This window comes from Pholcus phalangioides, unplaced genomic scaffold (genome assembly GCF_987345545.1).
Source record: "Pholcus phalangioides strain wild (caught in Gottingen) unplaced genomic scaffold, Ppha-v1.0 ptg000015l_1, whole genome shotgun sequence".
Taxonomy (NCBI): domain Eukaryota; kingdom Metazoa; phylum Arthropoda; class Arachnida; order Araneae; family Pholcidae; genus Pholcus; species Pholcus phalangioides.
Genome location: NW_028301608.1, coordinates 77,642,958 through 77,664,268, shown reverse-complemented (window position 1 = coordinate 77,664,268; position 21,311 = coordinate 77,642,958). Strand labels below are relative to the sequence as shown.

At 36.1% G+C, this 21,311-nt stretch overlaps 1 protein-coding gene across 1 annotated transcript in view; it reads right to left on the bottom strand.

The window, feature by feature from the left end:
• The window catches only part of Ggamma30A (guanine nucleotide-binding protein subunit gamma-e), a 39,174-nt gene that overhangs the window by 2,056 nt on the left and 15,807 nt on the right, over positions 1-21,311 (bottom strand). The gene's annotated exons all lie outside the window — the stretch shown is intronic.

Below are 21,311 nucleotides of genomic sequence, written 5' to 3'. Positions count from 1 at the left end.
TAATCCATTCTTTAATTCCTTACAATTATAAAGTGGCAATTAAAACTATGCTGGACAGGGCTGCAACTATATGCTTCGTCACTCGGGGCAAGTGCGCAGTTTGGTGTCTCCTTGTAACGTTGAAGGAGAGGTTTGAGAATAAAATTTGCTCCCCCTCTGGTCCACCGGAGCACGAGACCCGCTCCCCCCCCCCCTAGTTGCGGCCCTAATGGTGGATAAGTTCTTGTTCCTTCTAAAATACCAACATCTACGATATAAAAGCATACACAGTAATATATGGATTCAATTATAATTGATGAAATGTTTTCGATATATCGACATATAACACAATATGTTGATTAACATATTGTGTATCTGATATAAGATCTTTGTCAGGTTCACGATATAGATTTATGTAGAACTATTTCAAACTATATAAAAGTAATTTATTGTTCCAAGTTGTTCGAACAATATTATTCACATGGAATCAAATACATATTTGACTAAAAAATTAAAGACTTGATCAATTAATATCATAAATAATTTGCACGATATATAGGACGAGATTGTTCTATTTCGTAGTTATGACAAATACAACGCCACAACAGGCAAAATGCCCAACGAGGTGGCTGAGAAAAAGATGCCCATAAAATATTCCTGTGACATTCCGATATATAACGATAGAGTTCAGATATTATACTATGTCGTTGTACTACTGGGCAGGCGAGTTTAGTGCTCCGGATCAGAGGGTGTGCAAATTTCACCCTTTAACCTCTCCTTTAACATTACAAGAGGACGCCAAAATGTGTGCTTGTCCCGGCTAATCAAGCATCTAGTTGCGGCCCTGCTGATATGATGGGACTTAAAGCCATCTATTCCAAGGATCCATCGTTTATCATGATGAAACACCAAACTGAATTTTAATAATCAACCGATTAATTATAACTTTGTGCGGTGAAAAAATGCACAAAAGTTGATTTTCTGGTGGTATTGTAATAGTGCCGAAATCGAGAAAAATGTTGACAATAGCATTAATTTGGTGGTGTGTGATGATGACATCACTCTCAATAATAACGATAATCCCTTTGCAACGATTTTTTTCCTCCTGGTTCATAAAATATCATTATATTGAGATTTTACTGTATCTAATTAAAAAAGATGATCGCTATAAATGATCAGGAGTACGTATAAATATTATAAATACTCGGCTTGGGGTTACAGCTGAGGATGGAGGGAGCAGACCAGCCTGATGCTCCAAACACTGGACCATAAGGGTGCCGAATTCCCTTTTTAACCACTCCAACATTATAGGAGAAAGCCAAAAATCGAGCTTGTCCGGGCTGCCCAAGTATCTAGTTACAGTCTCGGCTAAAGAAGAAAATTCGGTAAGGAATCACATTTGTTAGCCGGAAAGCGATTTCCCATAGGCTTCTACGGAAAATCTTTCAATTCATTTCAGGTACGGCCCAAAATTTAAAGATAAGTTTTTAAATCACTAAAAAGCACTGTAAAAACGACAAATGCTAGCCGCAGGCTGAAATTAAAAGTTTCGCAACGTTTGACACCAATATTTTCCACAACGCAGTCGGGTTCGTAGATATCCTCTTATATTGAGGGTCTCGCACTGAGAGAATGTGTGCACAGGAAATGCTCATGTGTCTCTCTTACTTTTTGCTTTGCAAAAATAAATTGCATTTAAAAGGCCAAAAACATTTGCTCTAATTATTGCGGGCTTCTCAAAATAAAATTTAAACCAGAAACAGAGCCAAAATAAGTCACAGCAACATTCTACGGCTCTACTAGGAATCTTCATGTGGGCTGCAGTCTTCACAATTTAGTATTAATGTCGGTGATACAGTTGCATCTTATAACGTTAATTATCTCTTGTTAGATCTTATAGAGCAAACTTTTGTAAGTTTGTGGACCTGTTAAAAAAGCAGTGCGGTTAATATATTTTCGTACTGTGTAGTGCTCCTATTTGAAGCTTCGTAACGTTCGTTTGAAGGGCTTGGCCGATTATCACTATAAGGTCACTATAAGAACAAGACATTCGAGAATTAATGTGAGTTGTAGATTTTGGATTACAAAATCGACATCTTGTCTCAGAGCAGGAAACTGAGTACATGCCGGCGTCGCACAAAACAAAACTGTATTTCCATAGACCATGTCAAAGACCTACGTAATGATGGCAGGAAGCGATCGATATTTCTTTTCCCGTTGCTTTAAGGAACAGATTCGGGCAAATACATAACCGAACATCATCAATTCTCTCTGATTTATGCTACTCGAAATTTTATTCACGTGCTATTTTTTTAATTCTTGCAAAACTACTGTGTAGTATATTGAAATATGGAATAGCGCAGTAGACTCTCGATTATCCGACAACCCTCCTTCCCTATTACACTGGTGTGCAAAATCAAAGGACAATTGATAAATTCCGATACATCTGGAAAAGTGCTCAATAAAGGAAAATTGGAGAAAAAAGAAAAACAAAGGTATTTAGGCTTTTTTCCACAGCCGGAGGTTACTAAACCACGTGTAACTTTCCGAGTTGTTATGCCGTGATCCCCTAAAATTCAGCTTTTCCTTCCATCAATATAAAGAAGACTCCGCTTATTACAATCACGGATAATGATATGATTCGGTTATTGTCATTTTCACTAAGTACTATATCATAGCGTGGGGAAAAAATTCGTTATAGTTATCAGGACTTCCGTTTGTGTTATCAATATTTTTTTGTCAAAAGCTATTTCTGTTTGCATATTTTTAAGCAAAGTTTGAACTTAAGATGACCAGGGGTTTCCAATTTGCTGACTTTTGATGACAAGGGGAGAGGGGGGTTTGGAAGATGCTTACGTCATCAACCACCCTTTATGAAAGTATGAAATATTCCTGATGGCATTTTACTCGGTGCGCCAAAAACGAGAAAAATCTTTCACAAGTTTGTGGGCACCTGAACTAACATTCTCCCTGAGAAAAAATCACTTACAGAGCCACTTCAGCCATCTCGAAATGTTTCACGTATCCTTCAAGTGCTAAGGAAATGTGTCCGGACCTCTTAAGTGCTCTGGAACTGTGAAACGTATCACTCAAGTGATCCGTAATTATGCCACGGATCACTTAAGTAATCTGGGAATGTTCCGAGGGTAACTTAAGTGATGTAGAACCGCATTGGGAGCCGCTTAAGTGCTCTAAAACTGTGCCACATGTCAGTTAAGGGATCTCTAAATGTGCCATGGATCGTTTAAGTGTTCTGTAACTGTGTCGCGAGTTACTTAGATGATCTTTGAATGCGAAAGTGATCTTTGAGGCCTACTTCAGTGATCTGAAAATGTGCCACGGGTCGTTTAAGCGATTTGTAAATGTGCCGCTTGATTCATTTTTACAAAATTAGGTTTGAGGCGGGAAAGCCACATCAGATAACCTTCAAGGCCACATTTGGTCTGCGGGTCATGGTTTTACCATATATGGCTTAAAGGGGGGGGGGGGGGTCACAATGAATGTTTGAAAAATAAATTGTGAGTTTTTACCCTCCAAATAGCATTGAAATTAACAGAAATCGATTATAACAACGTATAAACGTATTTTCTCTCGAAATTTTATTTTTTTTTTAAATATTTTTTGCATTAAAAAATATTTTTTTTTTCGTCTGGGGAGAGGTGCACGAGCCCCCTATGCCCCCCTCCCGCGTACGTTTCTGATCCCACCAATATGCCTTAGGAGGTAGGGGGCAGTGATGACGAAATTTTGCTGACAAAGGGGGGGGGGTTAGAGTTTTGCTGACTTTTTCTAACAGGGGGGGGGGGAAGGGGTCAAAAATGGCTAAATATTTGCTTACGTAATACTTGAACGGCCCCTAATAACAAATTAAAACTTTCAATCAAATTTTGAATCAATATTTTGATCAAATTTTTCGACATGAGTAAACACATGTCGATTCAACGAAAACTAGTGATGATTTCTAAAATTACTGATTAAAAAATGACAAGATCCAAGTTAAGAAATTCCAGGATATGACAAGCATGTTCAGCATATGGTACCCCTTTTACCAGAAACATCAATGTGCTAAATTTTCATTTTTAAGTTTATCAGCTGGTTGGATCACTTATTTTGCGATCTATGTTTTTCCAGAAATACGAATGTGTAACCCCTATTGAAACACATTTTGCAACAACTTCCATAGACTAACATGGGTAGAGTAAACATTCAAAAATCGTTTTCCAAGTTCTAGAAATTTGCACATTCATGTTTCTAGCAACGGGGGGGGGGGGGGGGGATGATATTAAATAAGTTATGAAAATTTCCCGTGTCAATATTTTTGATGAAAACGACAAATTAAAGTAGTTCGAGTTCTCCTGTTTAAAAAAACTGGGAAAACTGGGACGTTTTTGCAAAATAGTCGGGACAGCGAGAAAAGCAGAAAAACCCAGAACTGTCCCAGGAAGTACGGTACGTATGGTTACCTTAGTTAAAGTAGATTTTTTTTTTTGGAAAAGTAAATAGTACTTTGCCTGATATAATGACAAAAGAGGACCCTATAAGAAAACCCAATTTTTTCCCCATAAGTTATCGTTATCAATCTGCAAAGCTATATAGAAGATCAGAAGGCTCCCTTATTGACAAAAACTTCAGTATTCAGTCAACGCACACCAACTGCAGCTGAACTATAGCTGGTGTTGACAATGTCAGTTCACAATGTCCTATCTTAATCGGGCCGTAGTACCCGCTATGATCCATGCCTGTTTTTAGTGCTTCTTTTGCAATTTCTTTCCTATTAGTGAAAATAAAAGTGTAAGATTAAAAAAAAGTAATTTTCTTCAGTTCATGGTCAGTTTCTTTCAACTACATTCATAGTTCCTCGGCCCGGATGACTTCATAAAAAAACCGATGGAATGTACCGTACATTATGTACATTATAAAGAGCATCGTAATTCGTAGTACACATTAGACAGTTCCATTTTAACTTCAAATCCTGTTTTAGAACAATAGAAAAAAAAATGCATGATTTATCATTTTGAAACGTGTGTTGGGAAGAAAAATGGAGTAGCCCCGTTTCCATCCCTCCCGATAGATCAAACGGGACATATGTCATCGAACCCACAATCGGGATTTTTTTTTCCCCCCTTCAGATTTTGTTATCAATCGGCTATTGCAAATAGAAATCCCGAGTCCCGATATGATCACATTGAGCGGTATGCACTGTATATGAATATACCGGGTCGTGGGGGGCGGGCGGGATGTTCGTGAACCAATGGTGTAATTTGAAGACAGCCATTCCTCGCCGCAATTCGAAGAATCTGCTAGTCTTCCCCGATAAAATAAATTGGAAAAGAAAGATGGATTAGAAAGCAGGTTTATAGCAGCACAATTATTTTTAAAATTCACTTTTGTTTCATCTAGTGAAACAACTATATGAAATTCACAGAAGCCCCCCCCCCCCCCCCCACCCAAGGAAAAAAAAATAACTACGTTTTCCACTTTTGGAACCAATGTTTACTGTTCCCCCTCATGGCGTGTGTGCGTACGCGAACATAGTAGTAGTAGATACAAAGAGTGATAAATCAACTAAAAATAACAAACAAACAATCATTTCTGGCAGATAAGCCGAGGCCGAACTTATGGCTCACACAAAAGCCTATAAGTATGACTAGTTATTTCAATGCATTCTCGTAAAAAAAAAATCCGAGAGCTGCTTTGAAGAAACTTTATTGAGACACAAATTGTGATCATTGTGATGGCAAAACCTAGAGCCTACAGACGAAGATGCACTCCGTTGAGGCCAAAAGTTCAATATTTCGAGGCGTTGCTTCAACAACTGCAAACAGATAGACAAAAATGGCTATATACGGATAGATTTGTCCATGAAAACGTTTGAAACCCATAATAACAAAGCCCAGTCTACAAAGGGAGGATCAAAGAGCACTGGGCTGAGGCAACACCCACTAGAAAACTGAAAATTCTCTAGTAGGTGTTGGCTGAGGCCTTAAACGCATATGCTCGCACATTTTGCTACGAATCGGAAGCGAAAATCGTCAGATTGGGTATCTTCTGATAGTACCTACCTAACAGCTGGTATAATAGGACTTCTTTTTTATACAAATACAAAGACAAAGGCCACAACAGACAAATTGAACAACGAGGTGGCTGAAAAAAAGATGCCCATAAAAAATATGGATGTCAAATTTAAAATACAGCAACTCAATAAAAAATCAATTTTCTCAAAAACTACTAATAATATAAAACACACTGCCCATAAAAAAAAAAATATTACGGTTGCCTTATATTTTTTAGTTCATATTGCGGAAATAGAGCCTCTCAAGCGAATAAATAGCGGAAAATTTCTATTTTATTTATTTGAGTAAACACAACTACAGGAAACCTTATGACAGTTGTGGAAAAAACACACAATACCAAAAGCATAAAAACAAATTCATACAATCACAGTTAAAATAAAAAAGAATAAAAACAAAAGAAAAAAAATCAAACAATAAAAAAATTTCTGTCATCTCAGCAGTACAAAATAGACAGATTCACGTAAAACACTTGCGGGTGTGTCTTCGAACACGGCCTATCTGTTAAATTTTCACGTATTATTGCTTTTTTTTTACACTTTAAATTTCTTTCCACCATAGTTACGTGAGTCAAAAGGTAACGAGGTTGGAACTCCTGGATCAACGATTCGCCAAAAACTTCTAAAGGCAGAATCGAATTCCCTCTTTTTTTTTAAATCTAATTACGAACCCAGAAAAATTTTTGTAATCATGGTAATGCCACATGGATGTCGAATCAATAACACCGGAATTCCCAGAGGAAACTTGAGCGGTTCGTCAAATATAGAACATTAATGAATCGATTTTACTTGAAGGTCAACTTCATGAATGAGAAAAGAAAATAGGCGCGGCTATAACTGAAGAATTTTATTTTCTATCACGTCATTTTACCATGCGCGGCTCATCTTCCGAAAACCACATTACTTGTTTCAGTGCATGTTTCATTACGCCACCACGTGACGATATTTTATTGCCAATTGTATTTCTCTCGAAGACGTATAACTGCAATTCTTGAGATCTTTCTTTCTCTTCGGGAGATTCCAAGCTGCTTAACGTAAACAGAAAAAAACAACAAAAAATTATGGCTTCGATGGGTAACATTGACAAGGTTTCTTAAAGGTGCACAGGCAATACCGTCTAGAGCCGTCTTGAAATAAGTGTCTCATTACTGGTACATTTACACCTCCCTTCTTTTTTTTTTTAAAAAGTTGTACATAAATGATGGTGGTTATGATTTTAGTCCTTCGCAGAAAATTAGCCTCAAGTTCTGAATATATATTTTGCTCACATGCTTTGATGAAAAAGCTCAGAGTGGAAAGAGTATCTAACTACTGAAAAAGAAATGTGTTTAAACGATGGAAGTTTATCTCTCATAATCATACGAAATTTGGTTAAAGGGGTTTGTCGTGTCCAACTCCTGTAGTTGTTAGTTATGTTCTATATAATTACATTATGACTGAGAAACTGAAAAATGATGTTGAATTCATGTTTAATGCAAATGTTTAATTAAAGATTATTTTTCAATTCAGCTGGCAAGTTTTATTTCTTGAGTAATTTCATGTATGTAGTGAAAAACATTGGATAGAATTTTTGCTCCCCTCAGCCTATAAATATCAACAGGTTCATATTTTATTATCTTGAACATAGATCACACTTTTTTTCATAACATAATTCTTAAAATTAACCTACGTATTGTTCTTGGTTTTTTTTTTCTGGTTTATTTCTAAAGAATCTTCGAATAAAAATGAATTTTTAAGAGAAGTTATAAATAATAAAACAATTTTATGCAAAGAAGAAACTGGTGACATTGTAAAAAAACTATTTTTGAAATAGGTTTTTATTACTATACTTGAATCACATCTTAGCATAGAATGTTATGCATTTGTGTACGAATGAGAATCATCTATATCTAATCCATAGTTTACATTAAAATTTTCTGGAAGGAGCAAAGCAAAGTATATTTGTTTATTCATTAGTTCTTTTTTCTTGCTTTCAATAAGATACACATTACATGAAAAGTTTGTATATATATTTTTTTAAATGACAAAATACAGTATATGGTGAATATTGCATGTCTAAATGAAAAATAAAGGATATTTTATATATTGGTCTCAAATTTCTTTTGGTATTCAATGGATATTTTTTTGGTTAAAATCAACAGAAATGTAATTCCGAAAAATTAATTCTCTTGGGGAAATTTTGATGTCAAATGGTAATTTTTCAAATATTGTTAAGTTTTCGTAAAAACTCTGGCTCTAATTGATACTTGAAAATAATGTTGAATTATAAGTATAAACTAGTCTATTCGAGTGCTCAATTCTTAGCTAATTCAACCTTTTTTTATAATAAGAGAAAAAAATATATATAACGGCGTTAGGGGCCGTTCAAGTATTACGTCATCATCGATGGGGGGGGGGGTTCCGATAATGCTTACGTCATCAACCACCCTTTATGAAAATATGAGTTAGGATTCAGAGGGACAGAGCTGATGACGTAATTTCGCTGACAGAGGGGGGGGGGGAAGGGGGTCAAAATGGCTAAAAATTTGCTTACGTAATACTTGAACGGCCCCTTACACACAGTGTGTGGGTGCTGCTGGAAAACGATTTCGCAGGGAAGACAATTCTAGGACGGAATTCGATGACGTCACGAATCTCGGGGTCGGCCGGATTAAGACGTTTGAAGGCCCTAAGCACTTGAATGGTTTTTGTGCCCGCCCCCCGGTCCCTATAAGTATATTTTACTCTATATTGAATCTATAAATTAAAAAAAAAATTAAATTTTATTTTTCAGAAGCAACTAATTTAAGACAGAATTGTGATGTGAATATTTCTGAGCACGGACACTGAAAGTCTGTACCCCCTCCCCTCCCACTTCTCTTTTGTACTAGCATGGTCTTTGATAATATTTTCAATTTTTTTTTTGGAACATCTTTGGAAGTTTTTTGAATTTTTCTTTCATATTTTCCAAAAAGGCAGCAGACAGATTTTTAGATTTTTTTTTTCAAAATCTTTTGGAAACATTTTAAGATATTTTCTCTTCAGGCCCGTCATTTAGGGGGGCCCCTGGCTTTTGAAAATACACTACACACACAAATGATATATATATATATATATATTTATTTATTTATTTATATATGCGTACCTTTAGTACATGCTCTTTGCATTTTGGACACGGATAGCTGCCAACAGGTACTTTGAAGGGGTAAAAAATGAAATTTATGAAAAAGTGGACAAAACCAGCAGCTTCCTCCATTTCTTGGCCAGATGAGCTAACGCCAGAGTATAACCAAGCAATGCATTCCGGCGTTTGTTTTTCCGAAAAGCTTTCGCAAAAAAAATCTGATCTGCGATGTCATTTCAATCCCTGTTCGCGAAACATGATAGATGTGGGGAAAGACCATCCATAACAAAAAATTGAAATAAGAAAGTTACTTGAATATATGGGATTTACAAAAATAAATTAAGGTCGGCCTCTCTGTTATTTGCGGAAATGTGTGAACTATATTCCGGCTAAACTACAGTGTCATTACGAAGGAAACCGTCCAAAATTGAAAGATAAACCGTTTGATTTTTTTTTCTAGAGAACACACCATAGCAATACTTGGTAAAGCAATGATGAAGACGTACTGGAAGCTCCCAACCTTATAAGTTACCGTGAAGCTCATGTCAATGGAAGAAACTTATTGCATATTGAAGTGAGGTGGTTCTCTTTTCGTTGACACGTTTGATGTAACTTCGTGCAGAGATAGTCACATTTTTGATGGAACTGACACAACGTTCCATTGGGATGGTTTTGAATGTTGAAAACTTGAGTAGATAGTCAACATTTTTAACAAAATGAATCTGTCATTCCAAGTTATAACTTGGCTTCGGAGCAAGATATAATTTGGAACGACAGTTTTTGATGCAAGCGCTAAAGTGGAAACATATGTGTTTGTTGGAGTGCGTTGAAAAGGTGGCTATCAACTGCTTTCTCCTTATACAGATAGTTTCTTTAATGACCTTATGCAGGGCCATATTATCGCATGGGCAAATCGGGACTTTGCCCAGGGCCCCCAGCTTGAAGGGGGCCCCCAAATCTATAATAATAAAGTCTGAAAAGTTGTTTTTTTTAAGTAAAACTTAAATACTTATAAAAAAAGGAATTTCGTTTTTGTAATGCATCTAAACTTTTTAAAGAATAGAAAATATAAATATAATTTTTTTTTTACATTAATAAAATATTTTCACAGTTATTGGGAGAGAAATTGAACTTCTATTATTCAACTGTAATACTACTTTTTCTAATAAAGGAAAAATGAGTTCCTATTGGTCAGTTCAGGGAATTTTCTGTTGATACCAAAAAAAGTTAAATCTCAGATGAGAAGAAGCACCGGTGCTGCGATGCTAGCCGTTGTAAAGGCATCACAATCCACAACAGAGAAAAGCAAACAATGTTTGTTTTCAACATGTTTAGCATTTTATAGGTCAATGGTAACTTCAATATTTTAAGTTTAATTATGTCCTCTCGAACTTATTTATCTGGCTCTGCAAAGAGAAAGTTGAAAAACCAGAAAGATGAAGGGAAAAAAAAATTGCTAGTTCATTAAAAAATTATTTTGCAGCAGATGCAAAAGTCAATGCGCCATGTAATGAACAATCTAAAGCTGAATCTGATGATGAAACAATAATTAATGAATATGATAATTCCAGAGCATGTTTGAGGAATGTTGAGATTCAAGATGATGATGGTAGTAAGCCTAGTTGTGTAAGCCTAGCTGCTACTGAGAAAAATGAAAATTTTCTTTATCCAGACCCAGCAATGTGGACTGTTATTAATAATGAAATGGTGGAATATTTTATATGTGATTCCCCCTCCTCAAAATACCGATTTGCTGTCGGAGACTGAAAGAGTTTTTGGAGGTGTGAAGAGAAGTCTCATCATTTCTCAATTTTATCATACCAAAAAAAATGGTGAAAAACTTTTAAGGAAATGGTAGGTTTTGTTGGCTTCATCGAAAATGTTATTTTGTTGGGTGTGCAAATTGCTACATGCCAATAGCAACAGCTCATGTAAAGGTCAGCTAATTGAAGGATTTTGGGACTGGAAGCATGCTGCTACCAGATTAAAAGAGCATGAAAACTCTTCTTCACATAAGCAAGCCATGATGGATCTGTCACTCTGGGCAAATATCTCACAAAGAGTTGATTCATCTTTGGTACAGCAATATGAAGAGGAGACGAAGTATTGGATGTCTGTGCTTAAACGAGTTGTTGCTGTTGTGAAATTTTTGGCTATACGGGGTCTACCTTTTTTTGGTGATAATGAAACTGTTGGATCTAGGCACAATGGAAATTTTTTAGGCTGTTTAGAAGTGATAGCCAAATTTGATCCATTTCTTTCAAAATATTTGGAGAGATATGGGAATCCTGGCAAAGGAAATGTAAGCTATTTGTCCTCAACATGTATCGATCAGTTTATTCATATAATGGCTAAACAAGTGGAAAAACAAATCATTGATGAAATTCTGCTTGCCAAATACTACTCAATTATTATTGATTCTACCCCAGATATTACTCATCTTGATCAGTTGTGTTTTGTGATTCGATATATGTTGTCGGAGCTGAACCTGTGGAAAGATTTCTGAAATTTGTTCCAATGTACAGCCATAAATCAGAAACCCTAGCAGAAATTGTTTCAACAACTCTAAAAGATGCTGGAATCAATATATTAAATTGTCGTGGCCAAAGCTATGACAATGCGTCAAATATGGCCGGCAAATATTCTGGGTTACAAGCCCGAATAAAAAGCATAAATCCTTCCGCTGATTTTGTTCCTTGTGCAGCTCATTCTTTTAACTTGGTTGGTGTTAATGCTGTTGAGTCATGCAGTGGTGCAATGCAGTTTTTTTGTCTTGTGCAACAAATATATACTTTCTTTTCTTCATCAACACACAGGTGGCAGATACTAAATGAAGAACTGAAAAAACGTGGCGATTTTTCAACATTGAAGAACCGCAGTAGTACTAGGTGGTGTGCTGATGCTCATGCCGTTAAATCATTAAGGAAGAACTATAATGCCATTGTACTTACTCTTAACAGATTAGGTACAGAAGAAAATGAAACTGCCTACACAAAAATTGGAGGCACAATCCCTTTTGAAAACGTTGAAAAAGTTGGAAACTGTACTGAACATCGTTGTATGGGATACCCTTTTACAAAGGCTTAATCAAACCAGTGTGGAAATTCAAAAATCATCTATGAATTTAACGCGTGTCACACTTTTGTACCAATCTTTAATTGGATTTACTCAATATGTAAGAGATAATTTTGAGGAGTATGAAAAATTAGCAAGAGATATGTGTGAGCCGGAGGTTGATTACGATGTAGCAAGAAAAAAATTAAAGCCAAGAAGCAAAGATCCTCATGCAGTACATAGCTGTGAAGTTGACCTGACACCTCGTGAAGCTTATAAATCAAGTATTTATTATGCTGTTTGTGATGCTTTAATTTCACACCTTTCTTTTCGTAAAGAGCCGTATAATAGCACAGCGAAAAAGTTTGCTTGCCTGAGTGAAATGAAGTTGAAATCAAAACTTATGGATAAAGCGATTTCTTTGCAAAAATCCTACCCTCAGGATTTAGATGATTCTTTTCCTGAAGAGCTACAGCAATTTTCTTCACTTGTGGAAGATGGATATAATATTGCAGATACGTTTAAAAAACTGAAATGTTTAGAGCTGGAAGAGACATTTTCCAATGTTGATAGTGCCGTAAGAATTTTTTTAACATTGCCAGTAACAAATTGTTCTGGTGAAAGATCCTTTTCTTTGTTAAAGTGTCTAAAGTCTCCCATACGCTCTAGTATTCTGCAGGAAAAACTAAACTCTTTAGCATTACTCTGCATTGAAGGAGAAGTAACAAAAAAATTGGATTTCAGTAATGTAATTCTTGATTTTGCGAAAATGAAAAGCAGAAAAAAAAGTGAATTACTTCACAGTAAAACATTTTTGTGATGCATTAGCCACACAACTGGTGGTTTTATTGATGTGGTTAGTATTTGTCTCATACTTTATTATTTCTTGATAACTAAAGGGTACACATGAAACAAAATGGTTTAAATTTTCAGTTTTATGTTCAAAAGTTTTTGATCAGACAAAAAATTCTAAAAATACGCAATTTATATCGTTTTACACCCGAGAAATCTATTTTAGATTAGAGGGGGGGGGGGGCCCCCCAAAAGTATCCTTGCCCAGGGCCCCGATTTGTCATGATCGGGCCCTGACCTTATGCTTCTTAAAAACAACCTTGAGATTCATAAAAGTACTGTGAAAAATATACAATAAAACCTCTCTTTTGCGGACACCGGTGGGACAAAAAAAAAAAGGCATGATAGTTAATCATGGGTTGGAAATGCATACCTTTATTATACAAGGGGAAAATATTATTTAACCGTAAAAGAGGGGTGACCGCATCTGAGAGGTGACTGTTAAGAAGGGTTTTACTGTATTCAGGTACATCTCGAGTCTTAAAAGTCTTTTTTGAACATTATTTCCGACGGCTCGACAAAGGGTGCTGAATGATTTAAAATGGGTACTGAATCAGTTAAGCGTAAGCAAAAGACCATTCTGTTTAAAGTCAGAAGAATATTAGATCCACTTGATAAATTTGACATCTCATAATGAACTAAAAATCGCATTTCAAATCCGTCTACCGGAGTTTTGGCTGCAATTACAAGATCACATCTTAGAAAGCACAAAATCAGTATTGCTACCTTTCTCAACTACCTATCCATGGTGTGAAGCGGGATTCTGTGCTCACACATTTATCGAAACAAAATGCAGAAGCTGCCTCAATGCGTAACCGGACATTCGCCAGCAAGTAGCAATTTTAGCTAAAATAAGAAAACTGCGGGGGAAAAAAGCATCAATAGCGTCCATTAAACATTTATACTATATAACATAATATTTTTTTATTATAAACATTCACACATTAAACATTTATTTTATGTAATTACTTAATTCACGCCGACTGTTGCACGACCGTGACCTCTAGTTATGATATATTTACAGAGAAATAATTTGAATAGTCTTCTATAAGGAATAATGAAAATATCGAATGGCAAGTAATGGACTGTTACGAAAATTATGTAAATAGCCATCATTTGATTATGTTTTATTAGTTATGTCACTTTACACCTGTAAATAGTCGGTAACGCATTTTTTTTGTAAACCCCTCGAAATAGTGCCAAGTTGGAACATTTGTGACAGTTCCGATTCAGGGATGTGATGATGCTATACCAAAAACGTAAAGATGTCACTCGAATCATCAAGATCATTCTAGAAGGTCTATTTCGCCCGAATAAGTAGCGCCGTTGAAACGGAACTAGGAGTTGTGAAATTGTATCGGGAAGACAACACATTATTTGTTGATTGCATTCTGTCTGTAGGTCACGTTCCGTCAAGATCGCTGCTTGTAAATACTCGTAAATAGCTGTTTTGGAATAAATCTGTGGCGTCCTGCATTTTGTTTCATCCTCTGCTCATTTCAAGGACTTGTGTGAGACATTATCCTGAACAGGACGAGTACGCATTTGAATTTAATTGGATGCAATAATTAAATTCAATGAACTGAATTGATTGTATGGACCTTACCGTTGCTTTCACTAGCAATATAAAAAATGTTGCAACGCAGTTGTTTGATTTATTGAACTTAGGAAGAGCTTTTGTGTATGGGTAAATTTTGGTAATGATGTGTGTCTTAGTTGTATGTGAGACTATAAATAGAGATATTATGGTTAATTTCAAAAGTTTTCAAACATTATTCCATGTTATTGACTCTCTTTCCACTTTCAATGGGATGGATAGGATGGACCATGAACTTTTAGTACACCGCCAATCGACTGCTTTTACAAGGGGACACCAGTATCGATTGGTGAGGGACAATGCAAGGTTATGGTGTCGCAGGGAATTTTTCTCCAATAGGGTTGTTAATAAATGGAATAGCTTACCCCCGGAGGTAGTAAATTGTAACACAATTGACACGTTTAAAAAGAAATACGATAAACATGTTGGGGTAAATCGGGAAGCTATCCATTCTTAGAATAAGACAACCATAAGTATTCTTTATGGGCATTGTATAATATTTTATCATGTGTATATATTGTTTGTAATTTGTGTTAATTGCATTTTTAATTGGGTTGCTGTATTTTTGAAACATATGACAACCATATTTTTATGGGCATCTTTTTATCAGCCACCTCGTTGGGCATTTTGCCTGTTGTGGTGTTGTATTTGTATTTGTATTTGTATAATTACTGTATTTAGATATTTTTTCACTTTGCATTTCCTTACTAGCTACTACATCTATATCTACAGGGTGGTAACTATGGACCGCCCAATAATTACACACGTGATTCCTTGTGAAAAACTAATATGGAAAACTGTTTTCCGTTTTTGGATCGGAAGAATATTAGGTGAGTTATAAGGTTTTGAAAATTTGTGACGTGTCATTTTTCCAACGGTCAGTTATGTGTCAAACTCCGAATGAAAATACATTTTTCCGCCAGCAGCGGGTTGTCACTTCTAAAAAATTAACTGAAGTATTCAATCCCATTAGAAGCCAAGTTCTGCCTTCTTCCTTCACGATTGGCGTTTTTTCTCGCCATGTAGTGTGACAGACACTATAACCTTGTTATTACGTATCAGCATCGTTCCCTATGTTGGTAAATCTATCACCAGATTTGTAAAGTTTTAGCCCAAGTGTTTGAAATTTTTTGTAGTCAAATCAAGACTTTTTTTGCCAAAATATGGTAATTTGTTCTCTTTCACTATCAAGTCAAATTTTTTGAGGGAAGGTGCGTACGTGTTTACTGCGCGATCGTTATTTTACGTTGTCATTTTAATCAGATTACATGTTTATCTATAAAACGGCAATATTATTTCTTTGGATTTTTTTTTTGAACTTTCAACGAAACTGTTACGCGTAAAAGGCTTCATAAGGATGAAGCAATGAACGATGTAAAAATGGTAGCTTGACGAATGTGTAAGTGGTTAAAACAGTAAAATAACAACAATGATATTCAATCAGAAACTTTTAATCAAACTTAGTATGTTATGAATTGGCCTGTTCATATTAATTTTTGGTTTCTGATTTTTTTTATTGATTACACTGCTCAATACTGATTTTGTTCTAGAAAAAAATTCAATGATTTTAGGGTGCTTTTGTGGTACTCTGATTCCGAATCTCACATTGGTTTATCAGATCGGTTCTAGTTTTTTGGGATGAAGTGAAAGTTGAATTTCAATGATAATACCATAAACCAGGTGCGGATCTATAGCGGGGGGGGGGGGGGGGGGTGGCTCTTGATCACCCCCGAAGCAAAACGAACGCGATAATTCATGAAATTTTCGAAACTTTTATATGATAATATTCCATTTTTTCAGTCAATCCGTTGAAAATTACCTGTATAAAAACATTTTTGATTAAATAACACATTCAAGAAAACTTCGACTAAAGAACAGGAAAAACCAGAACATTTTAAAAATAAATTCGGGACGGAGAAAAAACAGAAAAAATGGGGGCAGTTCCGGAAAATACGGGACAAAATGAAGGATGTATGGTGACCCTATTCACAGTGTATAACTCATTTTATTTATTTACTAGCCATAATACCCGGCGCTGCCCGGGTTTTCTTCAATGAGGCTTTTTGGATCACGTGATATCTCCCTCTCTTTTTCTTGAGGGACATACAAACCGTGTCCAAGTTAACCAATATGGCGACCTGCGCGAAATAAACAAATATAGATTTACACAGAAACGTAGAAATGAATATATATTTTTCTTTCTTTAAGGGGCGCTAGGTATTTCGATTCCCCCCCCCCCCGAATTTCAAGTTATCCATCTGTCTGTTCCAGCTTCCAAAAATCCTTAGTTAAAGCTGTGGAATTTTTCCGATGCACTTTTCACGGGCTCATAACTAATTTTAAAATATCATAACCCACATGAATTTATGCAAATAAATATCAAAAGAGACAATATGGAGACATTAATTTTCATACTTGAGAAGATATAAATGAAATCAATGATATTGCTCGAATATCCAACTCAAAAGTATAGGTTTGGCTAATTACTTCATATTTAATCTCCTGGGCTTCGTATATCTCTAAGCGAACTGAATATTTCAAAAATCAAGAATTCAATACAATTTTTAAAATTACTGATAGGGCGGAAAATCCCACTAATTTCCGCATTTCTACAGTAAAATCGACAATTTTAGCACTGATTTCTATGAGGATCACCCTTTTCCTGACTCTCAAAGCGATGCTGATGATGATTATGACGTCTATTCAAAAAGCCTCATTACTGAGAGTATATTGAAAATGTGGCAAACCATTATAAAGGCATAAACTATTATACATATACTAACAGGATTAAAGAAGTGACAAACCGTTGTAAAGGCATATACACGTCTGAAACGCATTGCTAGGGAACCACGGTAACCAAAGTAAACGTTCGGAAAGTGATTGTTGAGGCCCAAAAACCATTGTTGCCGGACAGTTTTTTTGCCCATTTGGGGCATTTGCCCTGGTCTGACGAAATTTTAAAGTAGCCTATCGTTCAAGTCGGGTCCCATTTGGTATATATGCAAAATTTGGCGACGATCGATCTAAAATTGTAGATTTGTATAGATAACATACATACACACACACACACAGACACACAGAAAATCAATTTTATATATATAGATTATTATTATTTTGTAAAATCACCCCTCCCAACAACGAGCTCTGGATCCGCTCATACCTCGAAGAATACAGGAAATGTAGACGATGTCGAGAACAGTCATAACATAAGTCACGTCAAGGGTGTGAATTTTTTCTATCCAAGTCGACGAAAGTACCGACATTGCGCAATATTCTGTGCTACTTGTAATTGCTAAGTAGTTAAAAGACAGAATTCGAAGAAAATCCCCTTAGTCACCTATTGAAGGATCGTACGAGTACGACTGGAGTATTTGAAACAATTGATTATTTCTTTGTAAAGGTATTCAGTGGTCAAAATGAGTAGAGCTCACCACAGGTGGGCGAAAATCCTCGGAAGGTTGCTACTCAGGCCTTCGTGCACGCGTGGAAGTCGTCGTCCAAAAAATGAAATGGACTCAAAGCTGTATTCACTGACAGAGCCTTGAATCGAAACCTTGCCTCCGGGTTTGCGAAACGTTCTTGGTGAAAAGGTCAAGGTTGTCAATTTCATCAAGGCGAATCCTACCAACTCTCCTAGGTTGTTTAAATTGTTGTATGCAGACATGGACAGCCTTCATAACACACTTTGCTTTTGCACACCGAAGTTAGGTGGTTGTCCCGGGGTAAAGTCCTGACGCGGCTGTTCGAACTTCGACACTTTTTTTGGAAGAGCATCCTTTTAAAAATTTTGAATCCAGGATTCTTGATTATGAATGGCTGCAAAGCGCCTAGCTTGTACACTTGAGTGATATTTTCCACCAAATTAATAAACTCAATCTTTCACTTCAAAAAAATTATAGCATTTTTCAAGTTGTCGACAAAATTGAATCCATGAAAAAAAAAAATTGATTTTTGGGCAAAGTGCATTAAAAAAGGCCAGCCTGAAGTGTTCGAAACACTTCACAATTTTTCCTCATAAGTCGAGTTAAATTAACAGTCTGTGATAAGATAATTGAGCACTTGAAAGGATTAAAATCCTCGTTTGGAAATATTTTTCTGATCCAGAATGGGTGATCGATGGATCACCTTTCCTTCACAATCCTTTCAAAGAAGAGTATTTTGAACCGGTTTCATTGTCGATTCCAGAATAGGAGAAATTGCTAGAGCTCGCATCAGATACCATTCTGAAGAATCTCTTCAATGGCGGAATGGTGAACCTAGTCAGTTTTTCGGCTCGTTGCGGTGACGAATTAAGTGAACTTTCTAGAAAAGACAATGTTTTTGTTGCCGTTTGCTAGCACGAAGCTGCTTTCGAACAGGCGTTTTCTTCTTATACTTATATAAAAAATAAATATAAAAGCAAATTGAATGCATCTCCGGATTTGAAATTGTATTTATCCTTTTTTGAGCCTAATTTTTCAAAACTTTGTAATTCAATACAGTCCCACATATCACATTAATCTTTCTTTTTTATAATCTTTGTGTTAATTTGTTTGCACTTAAAAATCAAAAAACTATATAATAAAAAAAATTGACCATTTAATTTAATTCAACATAAACCTTTTTTTGGAGAAGTTTTCGGAATCTGTAATGGGTGAAACAGATTGGGGGGAGATGCTTAGAGGATTCAGGTCGGGGGTACGTCAAACTGAACCGAGCCTGAGGTTGAGAGCAGCTGAACTAAACTGTACAATCAATCGGAAATTCTAAGATTTTTTGCTGGATGCTAGAAAAAAATCGTGCATTAAATATTACTGCATTTTGATAACTTTCTGTGGTGCTCCTTTTTTCGTGATGCCCTAAGCACGTGCTTATTTGGCTTAACGGTTAATCCGTCCCTGAATACAATAAAGGATGGCCATGTTAGCAAGTATCATTGTCATAACACATCAACACCTCAACGTCGTGACGTGAAAAATACAGTATGTTTTTCGCATACGGGTCCAAATACAAGTACATCGTAAGTTAATACGTAACATCTTATTTTTCCAGAGTTTCCACTCAGTCAGCAAATATAAACGTTACACGTCAAAGTGTTTAGAAGTAAATTCTTTCGAGGGAAGCACCGCAGTTGTTTCCACGGATATTAAAAAAAACGAGGGGAAACTAAAAACAGAAATTCTGTTCCTTCCGGATCCTGATTCTGGAGCTGAATCGAAATGGATATGATTGTTTAGCGTTATCTAGTTTGGAGATTTAAAACGAATCCCCAATGGTTACAAGAGAACACTATCATGGAACACCATCAAACACGGAATGTTTCCAAAATTGTATCAAAATATAAATAATACTAATTGTGAAACATTAATGATACTCGCAAAGCACAAGTTGGAATCTATGATCTATTCGGCTGCTGAGGTTGAGCATAGTTTATTGGTAGCTATTAGAAAACGTAGTAGGAAAAGAGGTCACGTGCTCTTGGAAGCATCGTTAGTCTCTGTAGTAAAGCACACCCACATCTGAATACTCACAAAAAAGCACCTCTCCCTCATTACCCTTCCGCGCCCAGGATAGTCGAAGTGATCGTGTTCAAAAAATAAAATAAAAATAAGCTTCGTTTTTCGGGCGGATGGAAACGTCACCGTTGCTATGGCAACTTGGTCCTCAATCGCATTAATTTCCTAGAAACTCGCGAATATGCGTTTAAAGATGTGAAATGTACCCGAGTGCACTCAGGGAGTTGGACACTTTTGTTGACTACTCGGAATTTTTTCTCCCAAACGAGACAAAAAAGAAACGTTAAATAAAACACGATCTCGGAATCACAAAGTTCATTATTTACTTCTACAGAGATTGCGAAATCGCGGGAAAGGAAATCAAAAAAGTTCCCGAGAAAACATTGCAATTCATGATTTTTTAAATTTCTCTTGTCGGTTGGCTTGGGAACCCTAGTCAGTCCCAAGTATGTCGTCTTTACGAAAAACCTACTCACAGTATCTGTGTATGGCGGATGCTCATACAGATTCTTTAAAAAACTTTAATGAATCCTAGAAATGAGACCCACAACAGAGAATTAGCCATTAAAAAAATAAATCATTCAATTTATTCCTTAGAATTCGAAAAAGATAGATGGCGACACTTTCCGAACACAAAAACTTCCCTCTACGAGGGGAATCCAAAAAAAATTATTAATTTTTTAGCTCAAAAATTTTTGTTGCGTCTTTGAAAAGGAGGTTCTTCGTCAGTTCAATCAAACAGTCAGTTTATAAATCGATGTATCGAATAATTTGTGTGTATCGCGAAGCACCAGGGGGCGCATCCTTATGTTTTGGATACACGCCAGAAAACCCGCACGCTCTTCAACGGACTATGAAAAATTAATAAAGTTGTCGACACGAGTGTATGCATCTCTCCCGAATTTATTATTTATTTATTTATCCATTGTTTCTGTAGATTCTCGTCTCTACCCGGTTTTTCATACAATACGGCTGATTCGAGGTCAAAGTGATAAGTTTCGTCCTTTCTCCGAGTAGCTTTTTCAGAGCCTTATTTATTCTATCAAGCTTAAAGTAGACGTTACTTGGAAAGAAGCCAAGGTGGATGTGAATCTGCCATCAGCGCTGGTCAAACCCTTCACCGCATATCCTCTACAAATGAGCTTTCTATTTTTCTCTTTC